The following is a 26,145-nucleotide window of genomic DNA, read 5'->3' on the forward strand; positions in this document are numbered from 1 at the left end:
AGTGAACCATTTCTGGTCATCTTCGAGCAGTGTCCTTTTGCTGTGGACCAGCTCATCAGCTGGCTCAGGGCTTTCCCTGCAGAGCCCTTTAGAAATACAGATACTTGGGGCCCATCTCAGAATCTGTGATCCTGGGGCCCAGGCGTCTGCATTTTTAGAGTGTTTCCTGATGTTCCTGATGTGGGGGGTGGTTGGGACAGCACCCAGCTGGATGCTGCATGGGGTCAACACACGTGACTGAACATCTCCTCTGGGCCAGGAATCTTACTATGCATCGTTTCATTTTATCTCCAACAGGTGACCAAGGCAGAGGGAAGGGTTGACTTGCTTAAGGTCACATCACTGGTAGAGGACAGATTGGTGTTTTATACCCAGGTCTCCCAGACTCACTTTTCACTGCACCGTTTTGGCCACTGGCTCCCCACCGCCAACTCCCCTGCCCCTCTTCCCTGTTGCCTGCCTGGCTGAAAGATGTTTGTCCTGTTCTGTCAAACTCGGGCCTTCTGCTCTCTGCAAAAAAGGAACTGATGGGAAGACAACCTTCCTTGGAGGGTCGTAACTACACAGCAAGAAGCAAAGTGGCCCCTCAGGAATATGTTCTGTTCACAGGAAACTTTTTTCTTATGGATTCTGCTGTTAACACTTAAGGCGAGTTTTACTCTGTGGGGGAGTTTGTCATGGAACAGATCTTCCTTGGGATAGATCTTCTTTCTGAGCTCTGTCACGTCCTGGGAGGATGCCTGCCATTCCTCGGGCATCTGTCTTCCCGGGCCTGGCTCTCCTCATCTGTCTGGGGCCCCAACCCCTCTTTCCATGGAGTCACTAGTCTGCAGATTGAACAAAGGACCACTGTGAATGGTGCAGAAAAATGAGGCAGGGGACTTGTCTTCAGCTTGGGATGGGCAAACGGGGCCTGACGTTCTTCCTCTCACATCAGCCCTGGCTTTGGCCGCATCTTCTTTTCACATCCATCTTTCTGTCTCCTGGGACTTAGGGAAGGTGGGGTAAGGGGAGGCTGGAGGAGAGAAGCAGGGGGGAGGGGAAGGGGGAGGAGGCTTTGAACACCTTGAACTACGCGCTCTCCTCTCCTTGTTCCTTCTCTAGACCTGTCCCCCACCCCCCAAGCTCTTCATCTGCTTCCCATTCATGTCACTCTGCTCCGACGCCAGCTTTCTGAAACTAACTGGGTGTCCTGCAAGTTAGTTCAGTTCTGACACTGGCTACCTGCAGTTAGCACAGACCCCTCAGGGTTAGGGCTCCGCCTGAAAGACTGCCCCCCACTTCAGACACCACCTGCAAGTCTGCAGGTTTCCCCAAGCCACGCATCCTTCTGCCTGGCTGACCACAATTCTTGGGTGCCCATGCCCCTGTCAGGTTTGAGAATTTGCTAGAACAACTCTCAGAACTCAGGAAAGCCCTATACTTATGATGATAGTTTTATTAGAAAGAATACAGCTCAGGAACAGCCACATGGAAGAGATGCATAGGGTCGGGAGTGGGAGGGGCCCAGAACCTTGCTGCCCTCTCCCACGGTGCCACCTCCCCAGCCTGGGGGTCTACTCACCATTCTGAAATCTTGCTCAGTTTCATTGTCTCAGAGTTTTTATCAGAGTTTCCATCCTCTAGGCACGATTGATTATATCACTGACCACAGGATTGAGCTTAATTTTCAGCCCCTCTTCCCTCCCCAAAGGTCAGGGAGTGGGGCTGAAAGTTCCAACCCTCTAATCTAATAGGTTTTTCTAGAGCTCAACCCCCAATCCTGAAGCTTTCTAAGGGACTCAGCCATGGGTCAAAGGGGACTTGTTATAAATAATAAAAGACACTCTTAATTATGCAAGAAATTCCAAGAGTTTTTGAAGGTTTGTGCAAGGAGCCGAGAACAAACAAACAAACAAAAAGATCAAAGATATTTTTTATTAAGCCACAGTTACAGATCACATTCTTCCTTTCATTCTGGTGGTTTGGGTTCAGGCTTGTTGTCCCTGCCAGAAACCACACTGTCATCATCGCCACCACCATGGTCACCGCGGCCACTGCTGGAGACTGGCTACATGCAGGTGCTTCCATGTGGGGCTTTCCAGACCCTATGCCATTTAATTCCCGAAATGGCCTCATGAGATGAGAATTACACTCATGTTGTAGTTAGGGAAACTGATTTATAGTTTAGTGACTTTTCCAAAGTCATACAGCCAGTGAGCGGTGGAGCTGGGCCAAACCATTTTGAGTCCAGAGCCTTAATTCTTCATCTCTGTATATTCCTGCTTCTTATCTTTTCCTTTCAAGGGTGATTGGAGTCCTTTAAAAGGACACTTTACATGAGTTTTCCTGGATTCACATCCTTAATCCCACAGAGCTGGCTGAGCCATGGATACGACAGGCCTGGAGATGCCCTAGAATGTCTCTTCAAGTGGTGGGACAGAGCGTTCCTGCCTCTTCAAGTTGTTTTGGTGGATGAGGAAGCCCTTCTCTGGGGCCTGCCTAGGGTTCTGAGGCTTTGAGGCCCCTGTTTCTGGGGACTCAGGCCTTTTTCTCTAAGGATCTGGGGGATAGCCACGAGATCTCTGGTTAACAACCTGAGTTAACAGCTGGGCAGGGTCAGAGCCAGGTCCCTTACCATCTTTGGGGACAGTGTGGGTCTCACGATGTGGTTTGCGTCCCCCCTCTCCAAGCCCCAGTATCTTACACACCAGTCCCTTGAAGCCTCAAACACCTTTTATCTGGGGATGAGATGTTTTATTCCCTAGGAATTTAGGTGGAAAGAGGGCAGGAAACCCAATCGTACTCAAGGACACTTGCCTGGAAGCAGATGTTTCATCCATTCCCTCATTTATTTGCTCACTCACTCACAAACTCATCCATCCATCCATCCATCCATCCATCCATCCATCCATCCATCCACGCATTCATCATCTATCTATCCACCCAGCCAGTCATCCCACTGGGATTTATTGGGCTTCTTGTGCACAGCAGGCCCTGTGTCTGTGGTGACATGGAGCAGCAGAAGGGTACCTGCTTTCTCAGAGATCAAAGCTCAGGAGGGGAGATAAGACCTTATCAGTTCACTGCAGGTCCCTGTTGCACAGTTTCACACTTGGGACCTCTGGGTCCTACAATGAAGTGCCACTGCTCCATGTGTCCCTGGGTCTCCGTTCCTATCCATCACACCTGGGGTCACAGGAGGCAACTGTGGAAGAGGCTTGCTCTGGCCTCCAATGATTCCAGGCTCCAGGGGAGCCAGGCAAGGAGCAGTGGTGGCTGGAGCTCCCCGGGGTCAGTTCTGAGAGCTGCGGCCTCAGCTGGTATGTGAAACCTCAGCAAAGGGACGCTGCTGCACACCAGGGAGGACTCTGTTAGCTCTCTGGACCTGGAAGCTGACTCCAAGACGACATCTTGAACAATAGAGGGAATATGGCCCAACAGATGAGGACAGCAGCTGGGGCCAAGGAGGGTGGGGAGGGAGAGGAGGCACAGGCCTCTTGTCTTCCTGGCAGCTGAGTACAGAGTGGACTTTGATGAGTCTGTGGACCTCAGCGAACCCCATGTCTATCACCGTTAGAATGTGACTGGGCATTAAAGAGGTCAGGATGTGCACAGAACCCCAGGATTTAGGGCGGGAGGAGGCCTGTAGGAATCAGTTGACTCTGGGAAAAAAAATTTTTTTAAGTTAAATTTAATTTTTTTTTATACAGTAAGTTCTTATTAGTTATCTATTTTATACATATTAGTGTATACATGTCAATCCCAATCTCCCAATTCATCCCACCACCACTCCACCCCCGCTTTCTCCCCTTGGTGTCCATACATTTGTTCTCTACATCTGTGTCTCTATTTCTGCCTTGCAAACTGGTTCATCTGTACCATTTTTCTAGATTCCACTATATACATTATTACACAATATTTGTTTTTCTTGTTCTGACTTACTTCTCTCTGTATGATAGTCTCTAGGTCCATCCACATCTCTACAAATGACCCAATTTTGTTCCTTTTTATGGCTGAGTAATATTCCATTGTATATATATACCACATCTTCTTTATCCATTCGTCTGTTGATGGGCATTTAGGTTGCTTCCATGACCTGGCTTTTGTAAATAGTGCTTCAATGAACGTTGGGGTGAATTTGTCTTTTTGAATTATGGTTTTCTCTGGGTATATGCCCAGTAGTGGGATTGCTGGGTTGTATGGTAATTCTATTCTTAGTTTTTTAAGACTTTGAGAAAATTGAGAACCTATGTAGGAGTAGAGAAGGAAGAGGGCCTCCTCTCTGTCATTGGTCACCAAATTCTCACTACAACCCTATGAGGTAGACACTCTTGTTATTCCTATTTTACAGAAGGGGAAACTGAGGCTCAGAGAGTTTATTAATTTGCCCAAGGTTCTATGACTAATATGCAGCTGGGATTTGAACTCAAACGATGTGGCTTTAGTATCTGGGGTTGTAACCACTTCCTTGTACAGTTTCAACACTACATACTCAAGGTTATGAATAATTTCCTCAGTTTTTACACCTTCAAATGGAATTACCAGTGTCTACCTTACAGGGTTGTCATGAGGATTAAGGATCAAAAGAGCAACCAGATGGAGTAGTGAGGCTTTGAGGCAGTGCTGGGCTGCACCCTGGGCCTCTGATCATCATGATTCAGATCAGAAGACCACGAAATTTTCAGCTTTCCTTGCGTTATTGATCCTTGGGACTACTGCTGAATATCATTCACTAAACCCTCGTGGCATCCCAGTGGATACTGTTCCTTCACCCACTTTACAGATGAGAAGGCAGCATCTCCAAAATGACACAGTTAGTAAGGGGCAGAGCCAGGACTCAAACCCAGATATGTTCAAAGCCGGTCTCTGTGGGTTTCTTCCGCTGCCGGGCACCGCGGATGCATGAGGGTGTAAGACACAGCTCTTCCCCTGTGGGGTTTACAGTCTGCTAGTAGTCGTGGCAAAGCACAAACCTGGATAACTGTGGAACAAGGCAAGAGAACACGTGCTCTCCAGACAGATGCGCTGGGGCCTGGTGGAGGGAAGGCAGAGTCACAGCCCAGAGATCCAGAGATGGGGAGCTGGTGGTAGGGATGCTGGATTAGTTTCCTGTGGCTGCTGTAACAAAGTGCCACAAACTTAGTGGCTTAAAATAACACAGATTTGTTCTCTTGCCATTCTGGAGGTCAGAAGTCTAAACTCAAGATGTGAGCAGGGCTGCATTCCTTTTGGGGGCTTCCCTGAAATTTTCTTGCCTTTTCTAGCTTCTAGAGGCCACCTCCATTCCTTGGCTTGTGGCTGCTTCTTCCGTCTTCACAGCCATGAATTGTTCTCTCTCCTTTCTGATCTTTGTTCTGTCCTTACCTCTTCTCTCTCTCTCAGACTCTGTTCTTCTTGCCTCCCTCTTATAACGACACTGTGATTAAACTGGACCCACTGGATTATCCAGGATAATCCCCCATTGCAAGATCCTTAACTTAATCACGCCTGCAAAGTCCCGTTTGCCATGTAAGGTGACATTTTCATAGGCTCTGGGGATTAGGATGGGGCATCTTTGTAGGACCATTATTCAGCCTCCCACACATGGAATGGCTAGAACTGAGAGTTTAGAGAGGCTGGAGAAAGTTTCAAAGGGCTACTGCAGGACAAACGATTAGGGTATTAATAACACAGGGATGGCAAATAAATTTTCTCCTGTGGGCCTACTCCAGCTGTTTGGAGTGGTTTCCTGGAGCTCTGGGTTAGTGGCTCTGAACTTAGTGGGAAAGAGTCTCAAGACTGATTAGCAATGTCTGCCATGGACTTGGAAATAGAAGGGGGCAGCATGTTATCCTGACTGTAGTACAAACCTTTCAATTTCCCCATGAAGATAAACAGGCTTGGAAAGGGACAGTGCTCATCTGAGGTCCCCCGGCTAGAGGCAAAGCTGGGCCTAGAAGTCAGGCCTCCTGATCCATGGTTCAAATGCAGCCAGTCTGAAGCCCTGGCTTGTAATCTTCAAGGCAGTGCATTGAGTTGAGTGGTACCCAGGCTGTTAGGAAGAGGGTGGAGGGGCTCTGGATAAAGGGTGAGAAGCTGGCACTGAGCTTGGCCAGGATTACAAGAAGCAGACTGTCACTAGGGCAGGTGAACATGGACTAAGACTGGGAAACAAGTGATTGAAGTGAGCTGAAGGTTTGAAATCCAGGGGGCTGTCTGCAGCTGTAGGGTAAATCATGTGGAAGGTCAGAGCAGATGGAGACTGAGCTGGGGACTGAAGTTCAAGTACCAGGTGCCAGGAGTCAAGGTCAGGTGTGGAATCTGGGAAGAACCTTAAGGTGTAGAGAGGGTTAAGACTATTTCTTTCACCCAGGGCTGGCAAAAGTATTTAGTCTTGCTTGCTTTCTGTAATCGATTGGTAGTGGCTACCTGGAGCACTGTGAGAAATGTGATTCTGAGGCCATATCTTAGTTCAGAGAGAAAATTTTCATGATTGATTAGTGATGCCTGTCATGGGTACAGAAATGGATAAGGTGACACATATGCCAGATATTTTCCATTCCTACATAACACTTTATTTTTCCAGATGAAGACAGGTCACAAAGAGCCTTGAAGGCAGATTAGAAAAGAAATAGGGTCACAAAGAGCCAAATACTACCCTAACAGCTGAAAGAAGGTGGAACGTCCGATTCTACAGCAGCCCAGAGTGGTGGATGCTCAGCCTTCTGTAACCACTCAGGGCCAACATTCACTCTCTGATGGGGAGGCGTCCTCTTTCCCACAAAGTGATTGGCTCAGAGACATCAACTCTCACATACTACCTGTTTGTTGAATGAATGCATGAATGAATTTATTCCCTACAAACTCAGACCTGTATTTCATGGGTACAAATATATAATTTTGAACCTTCACTTCTGGGGAGGATGGAATAGTAAGGGCAGGTCAACAGTCTTGCTAAGAACAATGACAAAAGTTAGAAAAAATACAGAAGCTTCTGTTTGAAGGCAAGAAAACTGTGGAAACAACAGGGACCAGAGGGGCTAAGACTTTGGAGTGGGGTGATGGCAGGGAGGTGAGCTAATGATCTCTAGCTGCTACTTCCCTGAGGATATTTGCCAGTTCTGGGTTCATGCAAGAAGCTGATAATCCAGGCTTTGCTGCTGGGGGCAGAGAAACCAAGAGGCTGACCACCTCTGTTTACAAAGTCCATTTCTTTTCAAGTCAGAGGGGAAAAGAGTAGGCCTGGGATTTTGCCCAGTGATCAGCACATAGTGGGCCTTCAGCCAGCACTGAAACAGGGGACACTGGAGTTTGACCCATTATCCTGTGCCTGTTTGCAAGAACCTCCCATTTCTTTTAGGTTTCACTTGGCTCCAAACTTTGGAGCTTTTTCTGGAAAAAGTACTGCATGATTTGCTTTCCTTTCCTTTTCACTTTTTTTAAAATAGTTAAAGTGAATTAAAGATTCATATTGTTTAGAAGAGTATTTTGAGAATTTCACAACATCCCCAGGAGATAATTGGTGTCTCCCCAGGGAATCACCAGGCGCAGGCTGGGAATTATGGTGTAAATCACTTGAGTGCCAACAGCAGTTTTAATTAAGTTTTTCCAGAATCAGATGCTTATTTCACTGAGAAGTGCTGGGACTTGTTGACAAGTGACATGTAACATTTCATTCTCCAGGGATCTTTTACCATCAGAAAATGTCCTCATGGAGACCTGGTCTCCACATTAATTAACCAACCAGTCAATCAGGACCTGGTTCTCGGCTCATGGGGGATACAGAGAAGACAAGAGTTGGCCTGAGCCTCCAGGAGGGCAGGAAGCAAGAGGCTACCCATGTGCTCAGGGCCTAGATCCTTGTACACATCTCCTTATGCCTCGCCTCTGCCCTGGGAGGGGGGTACCAGTATCCCCATTTTGCAGAGGGGAAGACTGAGGCTCCAGAATTCTCAGTGATTAGAATACTCACACACAGCATGTAAACAGCAAAGCAGGCACCAACCCTGCTTCTTCTTGCTTCCCAGGAGGGCACATTTCCCTGTAATACCCACAATATCACCATCACCCTGGGTTCCTCAAAGGGTTTCTGATCCAGCTGGGGATGTAAGACCCCAATGCAGCAGAAACAAGCAGTTATGGCCCCAGATTTTATTGGCTCTGATTCCCTGATTCAGGGACCCCCTTCCCCCAGGTTCTTCAGGCCCCACAGGGAAGGGGCAGGGAAACTGCAGGTTAAATCAGGAAGGAAATGAGGGCAGGGCAGAGGGTCAGATGTTACTTTGCTTCCACTCTTTTTTTGTAGATGAGTGTCTAGAAAGGCACAGGGGAGGGAGGCTAGAGATGTGGGTTCTATTCTCATAACCTTGGTATGACCTTGACTGGGCCCCCTGCTCATCTCAGAGCCTCTGAAACGATTCACCACCAAGCGTCCTCTTCCTGGGAGAGGCTGGGAATCTGCTATTCTAGGGATTCATTTTAACCCATTAATAATACTGACCTCATCAGAAATGACACAGTCCCAATCTCTAGACATGTTTGTGTCCCGTGCTTGTGTGATGTGGCTTTGACATCCCACTCTGTTCCTTCACCCTGTTTGAAACTTGAATGGGGCCATTCAGGAGACCCCAGTGCCTTAGCCCAGAGCCTCTGATGCTGGCTGGGCATCCAGAGTGCTTGGGGCATAGATACACAGGTCTGCCTGAGTCTGGGACTGTATTTCGTGGCCCGTTTTTCTCTCTCCTGCAGAGTAGTACGTGGACTGTGGTGTCTAAATAGTCAAGAGGTGGAGCATCCTGGGGCTTCCTCTTCCTTAGATCAGCCCCAAACCAGGGTCCCTCACTGGGCATACTGCCAGGGAGAAAATGCTCAGGACCACAGGGAGAGGATGGAGGGCCAGGTTCTGGCTCCATCACTGATTTCTTTAGGCCCTTTGAAAGAGCCACTTTCTAGAGGGCCCAGCACCCCTGTTTCCTCTGGGAGAACCGCTCCTCACCCTTTCCCTGTGGTTTTTGGTAGGATCACAGATGCGTCATTGCCACCTCCACCAAGGCCCACCCAAACAACGCTGGCGAACCTGTGACCCAAGCTTAGCCAATCATAATATTCCATCCATTCTTCATAGTGATTGGCCCAGGGGCTGGGCATTTCCCCAAGAAGAGCCAGTCAGAGTCCCTCCCTCAGGCAGAGAGGGGACCACAGCTCTGTTTGTGTGTTTGTTTTGGTTTTCTTTTTGTTTGGCAATCATCTTGCTTGGCTGAATGGGAAAAGTCAGACTATATAACAGGAGAGAAAGAAGGCAACATGCAGAGGCGTACATACCTGAAAGAGAAAAGATAATAGATGATAGATGATAGAATTCTGGCCCCGTTATTTGAGCTCCTGGGTCTTCTGTCCCTGAAGCCAGAGGCTGCCTTTCATGCTCTGGGCCATCTGCCCTGTGAAGTGAGCTTGGCTTTGGCTCTGTCACCTGTCACAGGAAAAGCCCTCCATTCTTCCCACTGTACCCCATCCACTCACCCTCCCTGCCCTGGGCCTTGGCCTCCTGACAATAAGGGGTTTCTAGATGTTTTCTGCTGGTCCTTCCAGCAAAGACGGTCCATGCTTCTAAATTGCTTTGTCTCTCCTGCCACAAAGCTGAGGAATTGCAACTCAAGCCACCAAATGTTCTTAACAAAAGTGTTGATAACATAACAGCTTTCCAAGTAAATCTAGAGCCTTCTGTTTCCAAGGCATAATTGGGGAGGGCCACATGTGCTGTTGGGGAGAGAGAACAAATTACTTTTGTTCGCTGCAGAGCCTCTTCTGGGTTTGCCCACCTCCCTGGTGCTCTGTTGACTGGAGAATCTTCCAGCAGGGCCGGCTTCCAGTCGGGTGACCATCAGATTCAAATCACTTCTGCTCCCCAGCTCAGCAATGAGGCCCAGGTGCTGGATTCAGAGCACAGCCGCTCTTTCCTTCAAGAAATCTCTACTTAGCACAGCCAGGGCCCGTGCTGTTGTCATTAGGAGGTATAAAATCCTAATTTATATTTCTGGGGGGGTAATTTATACACTAATGTAGATTTCTTTTTCTGCTAATTTTTGAGCAACTGATGTGCAATTATTTCCAGCTCCCCTTCCAATGCAATTCTAAAATGACGGCTGCTAATACCTTAATATTCTTTATGATTGCCAGAGATGATATTTTTCCCGGATCAAATGTATCCAGTGGGGTTTGACATAACTGGGTTACAGATTTCTTTTTCTGAAGCTAAAAGACTTGTTAGGCTTATCTGAGCTGGGAGAGATGATGGCAAAGGCCTTTTGTTTGTGTTCTGCTATTCTCGCAGCCCGGTCCTTTTTCATTTACAAAACCACAAATCTCTCCTGTGTGCCTACTGTGTGCTCAGCTAAAAAGGTGGTGCGTTATACAGAAAGTGGTGTGAGAAGAAAAGAAGTTATGCCTTAACAGCCCACTACAGGATAAACTCTCTGGGAGAGAAGGTTTTTGCTTCAGGAACACACAAGGGCATACATGGCTGGCCTCAGTGTAATGTGTCACCATGCGTGAAACTTGAATGGTGGTGTTTCAGGCATTGCTGTCAACTGGTGAAAAAGACAGTATGTCTGGAGGGGTCTGGCTGTGCCCAGACGCTGGTTCCACCTCTAGGGGAAGAGACGGCAGTGTTTTCGCAACGTGTCTCTCTCCCCCTGCCCTGCTGTGAGCAACTGAGCATTGGCCAGATGGGGACCAGAGACCACAGGCCTTTTGATGTCTGTCTCCAAGCCATGCTCTGGCCTCTGCACCATGCTGTCTCCTTCTGAATAATTAACACCCATCCTAAGACCATAATTAGCACCAATCTTAACTACCACCAAGCAGAACCTTTTGATTTTATCCACCATTTTCCTTACATGTCTAGCTGGGATCTGCTAGAAAATCCTCTTGGCCTTTTAAAAACTGAGACCATTTTGAGAATGTACTTAACCCTATTGAACTGTACACTTAGAAATAGTTAAGATGGTAAATTTTACTTTATGTGTATTTTACCACAATTAAAAATTTAAAAAAACCCAAACCAAATGTAGTCTTGGGAGGTTGAGCTGGCTGGGAGTTCTCTGCCAGGCTCTCGATGAATAACCCCCGGCAAGTCCCATCCCTACTCTGGCCCCCTTCGATCTCTTGGGGGACACCTCCTGATTCCCTGGAGATGGCTCTTCTAATCCCCTCATTGCCTGGGGAGTAGAAGCATTAGCTCCAGGCAGGAACAATCCATGCCAGGATGTGGCCCACTCCGCAGCCATTCCTACCCTCTCCTTTTGTGCTAACAGGTCCCAGTTTTATTCCACATTCAGGCAGGCAGCAATGTGCCGAGGGAAGGTAAACCTTCCCCCAACCCAGAGAATGGACCTCAACTTCCCTAGATCAGTCATAGTATTGGTCTAGGAGTGGACATGAGACTAATTCTGGCCAATAAGACATGAAGCAAGTTGCTGGGGCTTCTGGGAAAGATGTTTTCCTCTAGTAAAAGAGGATTCTACAGGGGCCGGGCTCCTTTCCTGCCCTTTCTCATCTCTCTGCTTTAAATGAGGTTGTGTGGTGTGTCAGTAGCTCTTTTGTGACCGTGAGGTGACAAGCTCAAGGACACAAAGCCAACGGCATCCTGGGGATGGCAGGGCAGGAAGACAGAAGGAGACTGTGTCTTTGGTGATATGTTGAGCCACTGCACCAAATCCAGCAGTGCCGACTCCCAGGCGTCTTTGATTTGTGAGGACTGATGTCTTTATTGCTGTTGATCAAGTTTGCTCTACATTCTGAGCCCAGTGCGACAGGGTAGGACCCACTGGATGTTTCCTTTGCCCTCACCCCACCTCAGCTTGGAGGAAAGTTCCTTGGCTTCTTCCAATGCTGCTTAAAAGAAAACATCTCCAGTTCTGCTGCTCCTGTATCTCCCTTCTTTCTTCCCAGTCCCAGTTTCCCTTTCACCAATATTCCCACCCATCCATTTTCTTGAAAAGCTCCCATTATTTCTCCTCTATTGCTTGGGGACCTCATCTCAGGCCCATCCCCACTTGTCACTTCCGCCATTGCTCTCTGCTCCAGCTCTTTGGAAACACCTGCTTCCCCCCAAGTGCACAGTCACTCTGAGTCTGCCTGGGGTGCCCTCTCCTGGCATCCTTCTGTCTGCTTGGTTCCCTCTCCTCGTCAGGGGCATGGCCCTGGGGAATGTTCTCTGACCTCTTTCCGTGGCCCCCACCTCTTGGGGTATCTGAACTATGACCTCCTGAGGGCAGGGACTCTGGGCACATAGCACCCAGCATGCACTTACTGAATGACACACTTGCTATCCTGAATCTTGTACTTGACTGTTGAGCCCTCTTCCAAGCATTTTACCTGGACCACTCATCCCTACGACCACATTTGGGGGGTGGGTTTGGGACATTCTGGCCAAAGGTATGGGAAGCCCCACCACTTTGTCAGGCCCTAACTAGTGTCTTGATTTTTTAAAAAATAACACACTGAGTGAAAGATTCTGAACTAAGACATAGCTATGAGACCAAAGGGATTTTTAAGAGTCTATTTTATTTTTTAATTCAAGATAATATTATGAACAGTGGTAATACTCTGGTTTATCAGCCCTTTACTGGGAAAAAATTTATCCCCAAAAGTCTGAATAGTGGAGGGAGATGAAGACAAAGAGAGTTTTGTCAATGGGCTCTGTGGGCATGACTTGGCCTTCCTGGGGGAGGACCTTTTGATCTGAGATGACTGGCAGTGGTGACACCCAGTCACAGCTTTTCCTTGCTCATTTGGAACTCTAGAAGGAAGACTTCATCTATTCTCTAATAAGAATATAACAACGAAGCAAGCGTGTGTGATTTTTCAAGCTAAAGAGCAAGGTGAAAGAATTATGCAAAGCATTTTGTACTTTCGTTTCCTTTCCTCAGTGTAACAAGGATAAATGATGTTCTGGAGCAAAATGTCCAAGGATTTGAGGACCATGGTTGGGGACACTGGGCATGTCCTTAAGTTTGTGCCTTCCCAGGAAGAAAATAGAAGTATCACATGCCAAAAAGCCTCTAAGCATGAGATGCAGGATTTTCCAAGTGTCTCCTGGCACTTGTAGAGACTACTATCCGCGTTTTACCAATGAGGAAACTAAGGCACAGTGAGGTTAATTGGTTTTCCTAAGGTCTCACATCTGGGAAGTTGTGGAGCTGAGTATTTTTTTTTTTTTTTTTTTTTTTTGCGGTACGCGGGCCTCTCACTGCTGTGGCCTCTCCCCTTGCAGAGCACAGGCTCCGGACGCACAGGCTCAGTGGCCATGGCTCACAGGCCCAGCCGCTCCGCGGCACGTGGGATCTTCCCGGACCGGGGCACGAACCCATGTCCCCTGCATCGGCAGGCAGACTCCCAACCACCGTGCCACCAGGGAAGCCCCAAGGGAGTACTTTTATGTTATCAGCATTGGTCCCAGTCCCCATAAGACAGTGTGTGAGTCAATGTGGAGGGTCAAAGCAGCCCCTTCTGTGGTGCCAGAAAAAGGTGCTTTGCGTAGGAAGAACCTGGAGACATCCTGGTGTGGAAGACATTGCAAGGGCTGTATCACAGCCCTGCTTGGCTGTGTGACTTCGGACACATTTCTCAAGCTCTCTGAGCCTCATTTACAAGGTGGAAACTATTATTCTTACTGTACAGAATTAATGAAGCTAATATCTACAAATGACCTAACCCAGCTACTGACTCATGGCATGTGCATCCCAAGCATTGGTTCTTTTTCTTTTGCATAGGGGACATTTGAGTGACAGAAGCAAAGGGAGTGGCAGGGTACAGAAGCAGGACACACTACCTTGCAGGTAGGTGGGGCCATGTGACTGAGATCCCACCAATGGAATGGGGCAGAATTAATGCAGGTCATTTCTATACATGGTCCTTAAGGTCCTCTTTCTGAATCCTCCCTTCTACTTACATTCTATCAGAGATTTTTTTTTTTTTTGGTCACATGGCCATAACCAACCGAAGAAGGGACCACAGATTTTCTTGAATAGTTAGCAGTCTTTATCATATAATCTTAAAAAAATATGCATGAACTTGCCTTGCTCCTTCTCCCACCCTACTGGCTAAGAGGCAGATGTAATGGCAGGAGCTGAAGCAGCCACTTTGGACCCAGATTGGGAAGGTATGTTGGGGATGGCAGAGCTGCCCTCCTAGCCCTGGGATGACTTCTCTGGATTGTTAAGTGAGAAATAAATATGATTCTAAGTTGGTGAGGCCATTGTGTCTTTGGGTCTCTTTGTTACAGCAGCTCAGACTGTCCCTTAGCAGATATATTCCTGCCACTGATGAACTAGTTAGCTGGCAGAAGATCTAGTCTTTAACTCTCTTATACATTAATTTGGTCTCCTTACTCAGGACACTCTTCAGAAATAGGATGCTCTGGATCATCAACATTAAGGTAGTTACCCTCACGCATGGGCCTCTTCATGATTCTCCTGGATAGCCCAGCAGCCCCTTATACAATAGCATTCCTGGTTGCCTACCCTGGTACCATGCAGATAAAGCATCAAACTTGATACCCAGTAAAGCCAGCTCTGATCATGAGAATAAGAACCCTTGAAGTAACAGAGCAATAGGCTGAAGGAAACTACAGAACAAGTCCTACATGCTTTAAATTGCTCAAGGAATAAAAAGAAGGCATAGAAACCATAAGGAAAGAATAGCACACCAGATTTTTTTTTCCAAAAACTTTTTTTTCATTACGCCACCCGCACCTGGTATTGATCCAATACAATTCAAACTCCAAACAACTCATGCAAAGACCTCATCATGAGTTTCAGAAAATGCCAGACATATGTATGTAGTTTAGACTTTGTGATTCTCTGAAGAAGGAAAACGAGCTTAAATATTTTAATTGGACTCACATGCCTCTTGTGGCCCTGAACATATGCTTTCAGGATGCTGCTTGATTTAATGCCCACATCAGGGATGTAGTTCATTTTCCAGAATAAATGGTTCTTTTTAGCCAAGAAATATATCCATTGGTTCTTGCAGGGTTTTTTCCCCCCCTGTGACTCCACTTAAGTGAAAGTCCTTAAGAATCAGAGATGGGTGCAGAGCCGTGGACTCATGGTGGTGGGTGGAACTTAAAATCATGTGCTCTGGCACTTTACAGATGAGTGAGTGGCCCAGGGAGGCAGAGGGACCCACCCGCGGAAGCAGCTTGTAAGGGCAAGCAGGGGGATTAGCACATGTGCTTTGGTTTCCTCAGCCTGTTGGAAAAGAATCTGCCTTTTACGTTTATGAGCTTGTGTTTATTTTTCACTCTGCTCTTGCCATAAAGAGCTCTGAGCACAAAGGTGGACCGTAACTAAATGGTTGAGAGGCGCATATTACTTCCATCTGGTGAGATCGGTCTTTGGAGTTTACTCTTTGTTTTTATTTCGATTGTGATGAAAGTCTGCCCCACTTTCCGCCCCGTTGATCTCTACCCTGCCCCTGGTCCACCCGAGCCTGTGTGGTGGGGAGGTGAAGGCCATGACAGGACCCAGGGACTGGGTTTACTGCATGTTGGCTGGATGGGGCGTAGCAGCCAATTGAATTAGAATTTTGGTTCTCATGCCCCATACCTGGGGGGATTTGCATTGAGGCTGGGTTTCCCCTGCTGGGGTAAGGGGTTCAGTTCTTGGTAGCAAGTTTTGGGGATCGCAAAGCCAATGGTGGCGGGGTGTCTGGGAGCTCTCCAGGGCTCCCCTGATCTTCTTACGTCAATGTTCCCTATGTCAGTCTATGAAAAAGGGTGAGGGACTAGCTTTCTCGAATGACCCTGGGAAGATCAGACAAACCAAGGGTCATGAGCCTCACTGAGCTGTCAATCCATCTGCTTTTCTGCATTTTGAATTTTGGGGTAGAGCAGTCCAGACCCCCAGCTCAGCCCGGTCCCACTGGCCTCCTTTCAAACCTGTGTGTGTGGTTGGAGATGGAAGCTGGAGTGAAGGGGTGCTGGTGGCTCGGGACGGCCCACCCCCCCATTAGAAAAGCTGCTTGTCATGTGACCATAATCGGTAGCAGGCTGCTGCATCCATTTTTGCCTTGGGATACACTGTCCAAAGGGGATGCAGCTTTTCTGTCAGTCTTTGTGGGACAAAATCTGACTGAGGGCTCTCTTTCTTAGCTAGCCTTGTATGTCCTCAACACGTCTGGTTGAAAGAGACATTCTTTAAAATGGTTACTGGTTTTCACCTAGACAAGACAGTCTTGATGTTGGGTTAAACGGGACCTCCTTCCCCTCAGTGCGTCCTGTCAAACTTGTTGGGTTGGTCAAGCCAGGCTGAGGGGACCTCACCCACAGCTCTGTCCCTGCTCAGTTGACCTGGTATTTCCAGAGGGCAAATAGAGGGGGCCACTGGCTGTAGGCTGCTCCCCTGAGAGCATTTCTGGAGACTCGGGAGAGGGCCTGAGGCACCTTGAGACTCAGCCGGTATGAACCAACTGCAGTGTTCTCAGCTTCATTTTTTCTTAATTAGCTCTAATTACTCTGTCATCATAAATGTACTGACATCGAAAGCCTTCAAGTTCCTTTAAGCAGCTGGCAGTAATCGGCCTCATTAATCTTGCTGATTCCCATCTTTTGAAGACTGCTGGTTTGCTTTAGAAACGATGCTCTGTTCAGCGCTGTTTCCCACCTCTCCATCACCTGTCCCAGTTCTGCAGTGAAAATGCGGCCAAGCGCCTGGGAGCTCGTCAGCACCTCCCACCCGCTCCTGGTGCCTGTCACCTGATCCGAGGTCTGGGGTGGGGGCAGGTGCCTCTCCCTGGGAGTGGCTGGGAGACCTCGCTCTGAGGTCACAGAACATGAAGATGGGGCGTAAGGTGTCACCCAGGTCTGCCTGGAGCATCTTGTCTCCCCCCGGCCTAGGGAGAGAGTCAAGGCCCCTGCAGGTACAATCAATGAAATCTTTAATGTTGGGTGTTCTCTCCACTCTGCTCTCCCAACCACTGGGGGGTTTTGCAACTGGGATTCCAAGCTGTCCACTGTCTCCTTCCCACTTGGGCTCCAAGGATTTGACCTCCTCTCTATAGGGTCTGTGGTAATGGGACCAGTGGGTGCATCCATGTGGTTCAGGTGCTAAGATAACAAGTCCTGGAACCAGGATGACTTGGGTAGTGTTTACTGAGGGTAGACTAAGGCAACGTAGAGGAGAGGGTGAGAATCAGTGTACAAATGAGGGAGGCTACGGTCATGGATGGAGACTCGGTGCTGAGTGTCCACCGTGGGATAAGTTGAGACTGGAAATATGGTGTGGGCAAGGACACTGGGAACAGCACGAAGTGTGTGTGAGCATGTGTGTATGCGTATATATATGCATACATGTGTATGTAAATGTGTGCATGTTTATGTACGTATGTATATGTGTATATGCAGAGGCATGTGTGTGTATGTGGTTGCACATGTATATGTGTGTTATGTATATTCATATGTGTGTGCATGTATGCATGTGCATATGTATGTGCATGTGTGTGGGGGGTTAAGTGGTTGCATGTGTATGTGTGTGAGTCTGTATGTATATATATATATATGAATTCCCATTTGCATATATTTGTACAGAGCTGAGTGCAGAACCAGGGCTGGGAAGAGTGAAGGAACATTGGAGTTTCTTTCCTGTGGAGGCTGGTAGATGCACAGAGACAGTGAAAAATCCAAGGCTGTCACGAGAATATGTTCCCTGGGGGCTGGGCTGACATTTGACACTGGTCATCATCGTGCTCAACCCTTCCTTCTGGACCTCAAACCATTGTCCCAGGCAGAGCTCCTTGCTGCTCCTGGCAGAGGTTGGGCCTCCCCTTCGTTCCCCCTTTTCCATTTGACGTTATAAACTCCTGGTCTCAGATCTCTTTTACGATCCATCTCAAGAGGTTGAGAACCCTTCATGCAAAGTGAGTTCTTGATGTTCCGTCTTGACAGCTGCTGGTGGGCTCCAGACCAAGTCCCCACTAAGGGTTGCATGAGAAGCTTCTTTCAGTGTTCCCTTCCCCTGTACAGGTGAATCACCACGTGGTACTACCAGTGGCTGCCATTTACTGAGTATCCACCATGTGCTGGGCATCTTGCTTTATAGATATTTTCTCCTTGAATCCTCCAAATCAATGGGGTAGGCAGTACTAGTTCCAGTTTACAGGTGAGTAACGTCTCAAAGAGGTTAAACATTTTATCTAAGGGCCAACACGATTAAGTGACAGAGGCAAGAATTAAAAATTTTTATTTATTTATTTATTTTTTGGCTGAGTCAGGTCTTAATTGTGGCACGCAGGATCTTTTGTTGCGGTACGCAGGCTTCTCTCTAGTTGTGGCGTGCGGGCTCCAGAGTGTGTGGGCTCATTAGTTGTGGTGGGCGTGTGGGTTCCAGAGCGAGCAGACTCAGTAGTTGCAGCACGTGGACTCTCTAGTTGTGGTGTGGGTTCAGTTGCCTGGAGACATGTGGGATCTTAGTTCCCTGGCCAGGGATAGAACACATGTCCCCTACACTGCAAGGTGGATTCTTAACCACTGGACCACCAAGGAAGTCCCGACAGAGCCAAGAATTGAATCCAAGTTTGTGTGACTAAAGCTTTACCTTTCCATTATGTCATACCACCTACCAAGTAAATGGCTGGCTTGGCACTGATATATACCAGGAGGTAAACCACAAATAAGCAAACCTGCCTGTCTTTGTATCAGGAGCTGGAGGGGTTATAGGAAGAAGGCATGGTCCCTGCCTTCGCAGACGGCTAATCATATCACCTATTACCACGTGAAGTTTCTGTTTCCATTAGAAAAAAACCAGTTCCCAATCCAGACAGTGTCCATTCTCAACTCCTAGCCCGTGCCCTTTTGGTCATGGGATACCCCTTACCTGGCATGCTTTCCTCATTTAATTTCTAAAAAAGTAGTCATTTTATTTGGAGATAATTGTAGATTCACATGCAAGTGGAAGAAATAACATGGACATCTGGTATACCCTTTTCCACATTTCCCCCAGAGGTGACATCTTGCAAAACTGTTGTGCAGTCTCCCAACCAGGAAATTGACATTGACCTTATTTAACTATTCCCAGTTTTACATGTACTCATGTGTGTGCAGGTGTGTGTGTGTGTTTGCTTCTATGCAATGTTATCATGGGTAAGTTCGAGTATCCATCACCTTAGTCAAGATATAGAAGAGTTCCATCACCACAAGGATCCCTCGTGTGGCCCTTTTACAACCACCCCCAGCTCCCACCCACCCCCATTTCATTTTAATCTTGATCTTTTGCCTAGCCCAGCCCTAGCTGGGATGCCTCTTTGAAGTTTGCTGCCTCCAGCTCAGACATCAGCTCTCTGTCTGGGTCCCTATGTGGCCTTTAGCATTTGCTGTCTTGGAGGCAACATGGAATACTGGAAGAGAGAAGCCTTCAAAATCAGAGGGACCTGTTTAGATTCCAGGTGCTGCAACTCTTTTACCTGTGTGGCCTTAGGAATGTGACTATTACATCACTGTGCCTCCGTTTCCTTATCAATAAAATGGGGATAATTATGCCAACCTCCTAAGGCTGTTGAGATAATTAAATGAGGAAATGCACATAAAGTACCCAGCCCCTGCATTTATTGTTTGTAGATTTTTTGATGATGGCCATTCTGACCAGTGTGAGGTGATACCTCATTTGTAGTTTTGATTTGCATTTCTCTAATAATTAGTGATGTTTACCATCTTTTCATGTGCCTCTTGGCCATCTGTATGTCTTCTTTGGAGAAATGTCTATTTAGGTCTTCCACTCATTTTTTTTTTTGGTTGGGTTGTTTGTTTTTTTGGTATTAAGCTGCACAAGCTGTTTTTATATTTTTATATTTTGTATATAATCCTTTGTTGTTTCATTTGCATATATTTTCTCTCATTCTGTCTTTTCGTCTTGTTTATGGTTTTCTTTGCTGTGCAAAAACTTCTAAGTTTAAGTAGGTCCCATTTGTTCAAAGAAGATGTGGTACATATATACAATGGAATATTACTCAGCCATAAAAAGGAATGAAATTGGGTCATCTGTAGAGATGTGGATGGACCTAGAGTCTGTCATACACAATGAAGTAAGCCAGAAGGAGAAAAGCAAATATCATATATTAATGCATATATGTGGAATCTAGAAAAATGGTACAGATGAACCTAGTTCCAGGGCAGGAATAGAGATGCAGATGTAGAGAACAAACATGTGGACAGGTGGTTGGGGGGTGTGTGAAGGGGAGGGTGGGATGAATTGGGAGATTAGGTTTGACATAAATACACTACCATGTGTAAGATAGCTAGTGGGAACCTGCTGTATAGCACAGGGAGCTCAGCTCGGTGATCTGTGATGACCTAGATGGGTGGGATGGGGGCTGGGAGGGAGGTCCAAGAGGGAGGGGTTATATGTATACATATAGCTGATTCACTTTGTTGTACAGCAGAAACTAACACAACATTATAAACCAATTTTACTCCAATTAAAAAAAATCAAATTACGCTTCTAGACAAAACGCTACTTTTATTGAAACAGAAGTCAGTCTTACTAATTTAAGAGAGGGGCAAAGGAGGTGGAATTTATTGTGAAACCCAGATGTCAACTGAGGTTCAGTATCTTTTGGGGATTCCAATAAAATTGGCCTGACCCCTGAAACAAAAAGCACCCAGCCCCTCCTGGGCGTGTGGCGGACCCATCTTTTCTGACTGCTCAGCTGGACTGTGAGAACTTCTGGCAGGGGGCTCAGGAAATGGTATTTGGGCTCCTCTTTGGGTGTCTCTTAGCTCCTGCTGGTGAACTGAGCCTTAAGGGAGACAGTCCTGGGCTTCCCTGGTGGCGCAGTGGTTGAGAGTCCGCCTGCCGATGCAGGAGACATGGGTTCGTGCCCTGGTCCGGGAAGATCCCACATGCCGCGGAGCGGCTGGGCCCGTGAGCCATGGCCGCTGGGCCTGCGCATCCAGAGCCTGTGCTCCACAACGGGAGAGGCCACAAAAAAAAGAAGGAGACAGTCCTTGCTGGGACTGGACAGGGAAGCTCTCCCAGGTGGCCAGACAGGGTCTTTCTAGGTGGACAGATGCCACTCTGCTCCTATCCAGCCTTGCAGCCTTTTTTTTTTTTTTTCGGCACGTGGGCCTCTCACTGTTGTGGCCTCTCCCGTTGCGGAGCACAGGCTCCGGACGTGCAGGCTCAGCGGCCATGGCTCACGGGCCTAGCCGCACCGTGGCATGTGGGATCTTCCTGGACCGGGGCACGAACCCGTGTCCCCTGCATCGGCAGGCGGACTCTCAACCACTGCACCACCAGGGAAGCCCCAGCCTCCCAGCTTTGTAACAAGATGCTCATCAATCAGCAGATCCAGGTTCTATCTGTTCTGAGAAGAAAAACTCTGGACTGGGAGGGGGGTGAAGGCATTGGGGTGTCGCTTACCAGGGCTCACCCCTGGGAACTGCCTCTCTTCTATGTCTCCTGCCCCCCTCCTGCCTTCAGCAGCTCAGCCCTGCAGCTGACAGAACTGATTACTGCCCGTTTGTGATAATATAATTCAGTTTCCCTCAAGGGGAGATGCTATCAGAGAGGCTTTTTTAAGAGGAAAAAATATATAATATACTGGTTGAAAAGGGCTATCTTTCTTCCTGGAAGAACAGTTATTAATCTCTTCCTAGTACATTTTCATATCATTTTGGACATTTATTTCCAGGCAGTGATATTATAAAACCAGGTGTTTGTGTCAGTTCTGATGCGGTGGAACACGCTGGAACATGAAAGGGCATAATTACCGCGGTGGCCATTGGAATTGCTAACGAGATCCTGACATTTTCAAATCAGACCCATTTCTCAGTGATCCAGAAGTGAGCCCTGCAGTTGTGTGGGCTGCATGTCAATGAGGCAACTCCCAGCTCAGGGGAAAGGCAGGCGGAAGGGCTGGGGTGGGGATGTATATTCTTTGAGCCGAACACCAGGGATGGGAGCTGAGCAGTACAGATGCAGGGAGGAACTGGCCGTCTGTCTCAGAGCAGCCTTTTCTACCCAAAAAGAGAGGAGGTTGGTCTTGGGCTTTGGGGCCATTATTTTCTGATTTAGGGTTGTCAGCTCAACAGGTCTTCATTGAAGGTTTACTCTGCGTCTGACACTGGGGAGAGAGCAATGAACAAGATGGGATTCATTCTCCCTGAAATTGGAGAGGGGCTCCCTGCCCAGGGCAACCATCCTTTCTCTCCCTCTCTCTTTAAGTGCAGGGAGCAGTGCAGCAGCTGGAATTTGTTACAAATGCAAATTCTCAGGCTCCACCCACAGACCTATTGAGTCAGGAGCTCTGGGGGTGAGGGGGGCGGCGATCTGTGTTAAAGAGCCCTCCTGGTGACGCTGGTGCACCTTTATAGTTTGAGAACCAGTGTCTTACATCTTCCTGTCCTGTCCTGGAGCTTCCAGGTTAAAATGCAGACCCCGAAGCCGGCCTCTTGTGTGGAGGGAAAGTGGCGGCGGCTGCAGCTGAGCTACCTGGATCACATGCCTCTGCTCCATGAGGCTTGTCCCCTTCCCATTCTTCCAGCTGTCCCCAACCCTGAAAATCGGGGAGCTTGAATCCTCATTGGCCTCTGTGAAGCCTGGTAGAGCAGGAGCATGTGAAGCCCTGAGAAAGTGTTGGTTGTCAGCTAGGCACCCCTAGAATGAGTGGCTGGGGGTAGGGTGGGGGGAGACCAGGAGCAGACCTGAAGGAGGGGTCCGAGAAGAGGCAGGTGCCTTGCTGCAAGGTCAAATGAATGTTCCTTCTGCATCCCAGAGCCTGGTCATCTTCCTGGATACTCTTGAAAAATGACACTAATCCTTGGAGGCACAGACTTGGCAGCCATGCTGAGCTCCTCTCTCTCTCTCCTGGGCCCCATCCCTATCAGTAATCAGTGGCTTCTGATAGAACTTCTCTCCTCCACCCTTCTCTGTCCCCACATGCCCGCCTTTATCCCCTGGACCATTGCAGCATCATTTTAATGCCCCCCCACCCCACCCCCAATGCCCAGCTCCCAGCATGCTGTCCTACTTACACCACAAGGTCAGACTGAGTAAGCAGTGAAGATGTAAAAGCTGTGACGTGCATTACAAGGTGCCTGGTGATGTCAGTGAGAAGAGACGAGGGGCCCCAGCTGGATGGCATGAGGGGTCAGGGGACAGAACGTTAGAAAGCTGGGGAGAGGCAGGAGCCAGTGGAAAATGAGAGGCTGCAGCCACAAGGGCCACTACAGTTGGCGACGAAATGGGGCCTGTGGGGAATGCACAGGTGAGAGTCCAGCTGGCAATGCTGCATAACGAATTACCCCAAATGCCAGAATCGTTTTGCTGTTTCCTCTTGTAGTCCTGGGGGCTGGATGGGCTTTAGCTCAGTGGTCCTCACGCAGCATTTCTCATCAGCAGCAGCAGTAGCTGAGCTGAGGCCATCCCGAAGGCTTTCTCTCTCCTGTATCTAACCCCTCGGCTGGGCATGCTTCTTGGGCATCTCTCTCTCTGTCTCCATGTGGTCCCTTCAGCCTGGAGACTTCAGGGTAGCTGGATTAGCATGGGCTCCAAAGTGCATGCTCTCGGGGAGCCGGGCAAGAGCTGCCTCGTCTCAAAAGTCACTGAGGGACATTCCTCTGTGTTCTCTCATGCAGTGAGAGAGTCATGCAGGCCTGCTCAAGTTCAAGGGGGGGCTATGTAGAGCTCCCTCCTGGTGGGGGGTTGGCAAAGGTCTGGAAGAGTGTGGTGGAGCAGAAACATCATTGTGGCCACTTTTGGGAAATATGATCTGCCAGCGTGGGTTCCTGGTCAGGTGAGAGAGTCTCTGTCCCATAGAAGGAGGGTTGCTTGCCCGAGGGGGACAGAGGAGGTGATAGCAGATGAGGAAATAGATGTGTCTGGAGTTGAATGGGAGGGATGGGGAGGGACGGCCACCAGAGCCAGGCCCTTCCATGAAGGCGAGGGCTGGGATAGGGCTGGGATTTAGTAGAGAAATGAAGTTTCAGATGTGGCATTAGGGATGGAGCCAAGGGAATTCATGAGGGTTCACAAAGCCTGTGGAATTGTAACCGAACCCAGGTTCGGCTGCTAGCCACTCATAAGCCAATAATTTGAGAGGCAAGTTTCAGTAGATAGGAAAGATTCTTTAATCAGAAACGCCAGCAATCTGGGGAGATGGTGGACTCGTGTCCAGAGACCAACTCCAAAGACTGTGCTCAGCCATGACATTTTCAAAGGGAAGAATGGAGTGGGGAAGAATCTCAGTGAATCATCGAGGCAGGAGGTTGGGTTCTGTATCCTTCTCCTTGCGCACAGACTGGCTGGCTGTCTCTTCAGATGTTATCTTGCCCCAGCGCTCTGCCTGCAGGATTGCTTAGGGGACTACTGGGGGTAGAGAGCTAGTCTTGCTCCTTTTTCTCTAGGAAAAGAATCAACAGGTTAGACAAGACATGGTGTGCATTAGCGGGAGCGTGAGTCAGGAGTTAGTTTCAATTGCTCAGTGATCTCATTCCTGTAATTAGGTTCTTTTAAGGTTAGAGGGGAACAGAAATGGGCAAACGGGAAAGGGGGCAAAGGAGCTGCTTTCAGAATGGTGGGGTTGATGTTCCAGATGCAGCTGGACATCCGAGTGTCTGAAGGAGCCAGTTGGCCTACTTTTGGCATTTCTCCTAGGCCAGGCACTGCAGCCCCGGAGTGCACGGAGAATGGGTGATAGTGGGTTTGATTCTCTGTTAGGGGTGACTAGGGGGGAGCCAGAGGCCAGGGGTGGGGAGACTGGTGGAGTCGGTTCAAGAAGAGCTGAAGTGAGTGATGTGGGGAGGCCCAGCCTGGAGGGGCGGTCAGACTGGGCGAGGAGGAAGGTTACAGGAGGGGATTCAGCCAGAGGTGGAGGGACAGAAGACAGACTGAAGGCAGTTTCAGAGCTCAGGATTTCCGAGGTGACCAATGATAGGCTTGGAAAGTGCCCTTGGCTGTGGGTGGTGGGAGCAGAGAGAAAAGGCAGTGACTGACCTGAAGAAGGCCTGGTAGACCTCGTGCAGGAGGAGAGCAGGACCGGGGTGGATGCAGAGTCTGTGGCCATAGAGAGGTGTGGGTGTTGCCGGCTGGTACGAGGGGTTGAGTGGGAACCGTGGCCCTGATGCAGAACTGGTGAGTTGGTGATGTGCTGATAGCCCCAAAATACATGGGGCTGGAGGGCAGAAGGTTGGGTAGCCTCCACTTGGAAGACTCTTGAGGCAAGTGGGATCTGGGGTTTTAGTGAAGTTGAGGGGGGGGGGAGAATTCCAGGAAGTGTTTATGGAAATAAAGAAGTTTTATTTATTTATTTATCTTTCTGGTGGCGCGGCATGCGGGATCTTTAGTTCCCCAGCCAAGGATCAAACCCGTGCCCCCTGCAGTGGAAGCATGGAGTCTTAACCACTGGACCACCAGGGAAGTCCCGAGAAGTTTCTTAATTAAGGGCAGTGGCTGCTGAAGGGACTTGCTGGGGGAGAGGGTCAGGGAAGGGTCAGAGCTTGGGTGCACAGGTTGAAGTGGGGGAAGGGGTCCTGGCTGGAGGGTGGTGGTTGTAGATGGAAGGAGGGGGGCTGGGGATCGGGCAAGGATTATCCAACCTTCTTCTAAACTATCCTTTGGGAGACGCCTAGCAGGGCCTCTGCAGCTTATTTCCCAGTTTGGTGGACAACGGCCACTGGCAGCATTGTAAAGTGTGGATGGAGTCTCAGTGTTCAAACGTTTTGAGACAAAGTCAACTGCCCCACCGCTGCTGGGCTTTTTGGGGGGAGGAAACACGACTCAGTGCTGACCCTGAGGGTGTGGCCCTGGCCATTGGTCATTGTCCTCTCTCGGCCAGTAGTGGGTGGGATTTGGGCAGACCCTGGAACAGGTCATAGGTGTCTGACAGTCAGGTCATAGACCTGTCTTGTTGGTGACAGAGATGACCAGAGTAAGTGGCAGGTAGGCAGGAAAGCAGAGGGAGGTTGGGTGGGAGAACCACCCAATAGCCTTGTTGCCAGCAGCGGCTGTGCTTCTGGGATGCTGAGAGCTACGGGACCATCTGGGAGGGCAGCCGGCTAGAAGTGCCCAGAATCCATAGAAAGAGACCTTTGGGAGACTCTGGTGGTGTGGAGGTCAAGCCTCTCGGCGGTCAGACCTGCGCTCAGGGAGGGCACAGGGCTTGTTCAAGGCCACAGAGCCCTGCTGGAGCCCA

This window comes from Mesoplodon mirus, assembly GCF_964341445.2.
Source record: "Mesoplodon mirus genome assembly, chromosome: 15".
NCBI classification, from domain to species: domain Eukaryota; kingdom Metazoa; phylum Chordata; class Mammalia; order Artiodactyla; family Ziphiidae; genus Mesoplodon; species Mesoplodon mirus.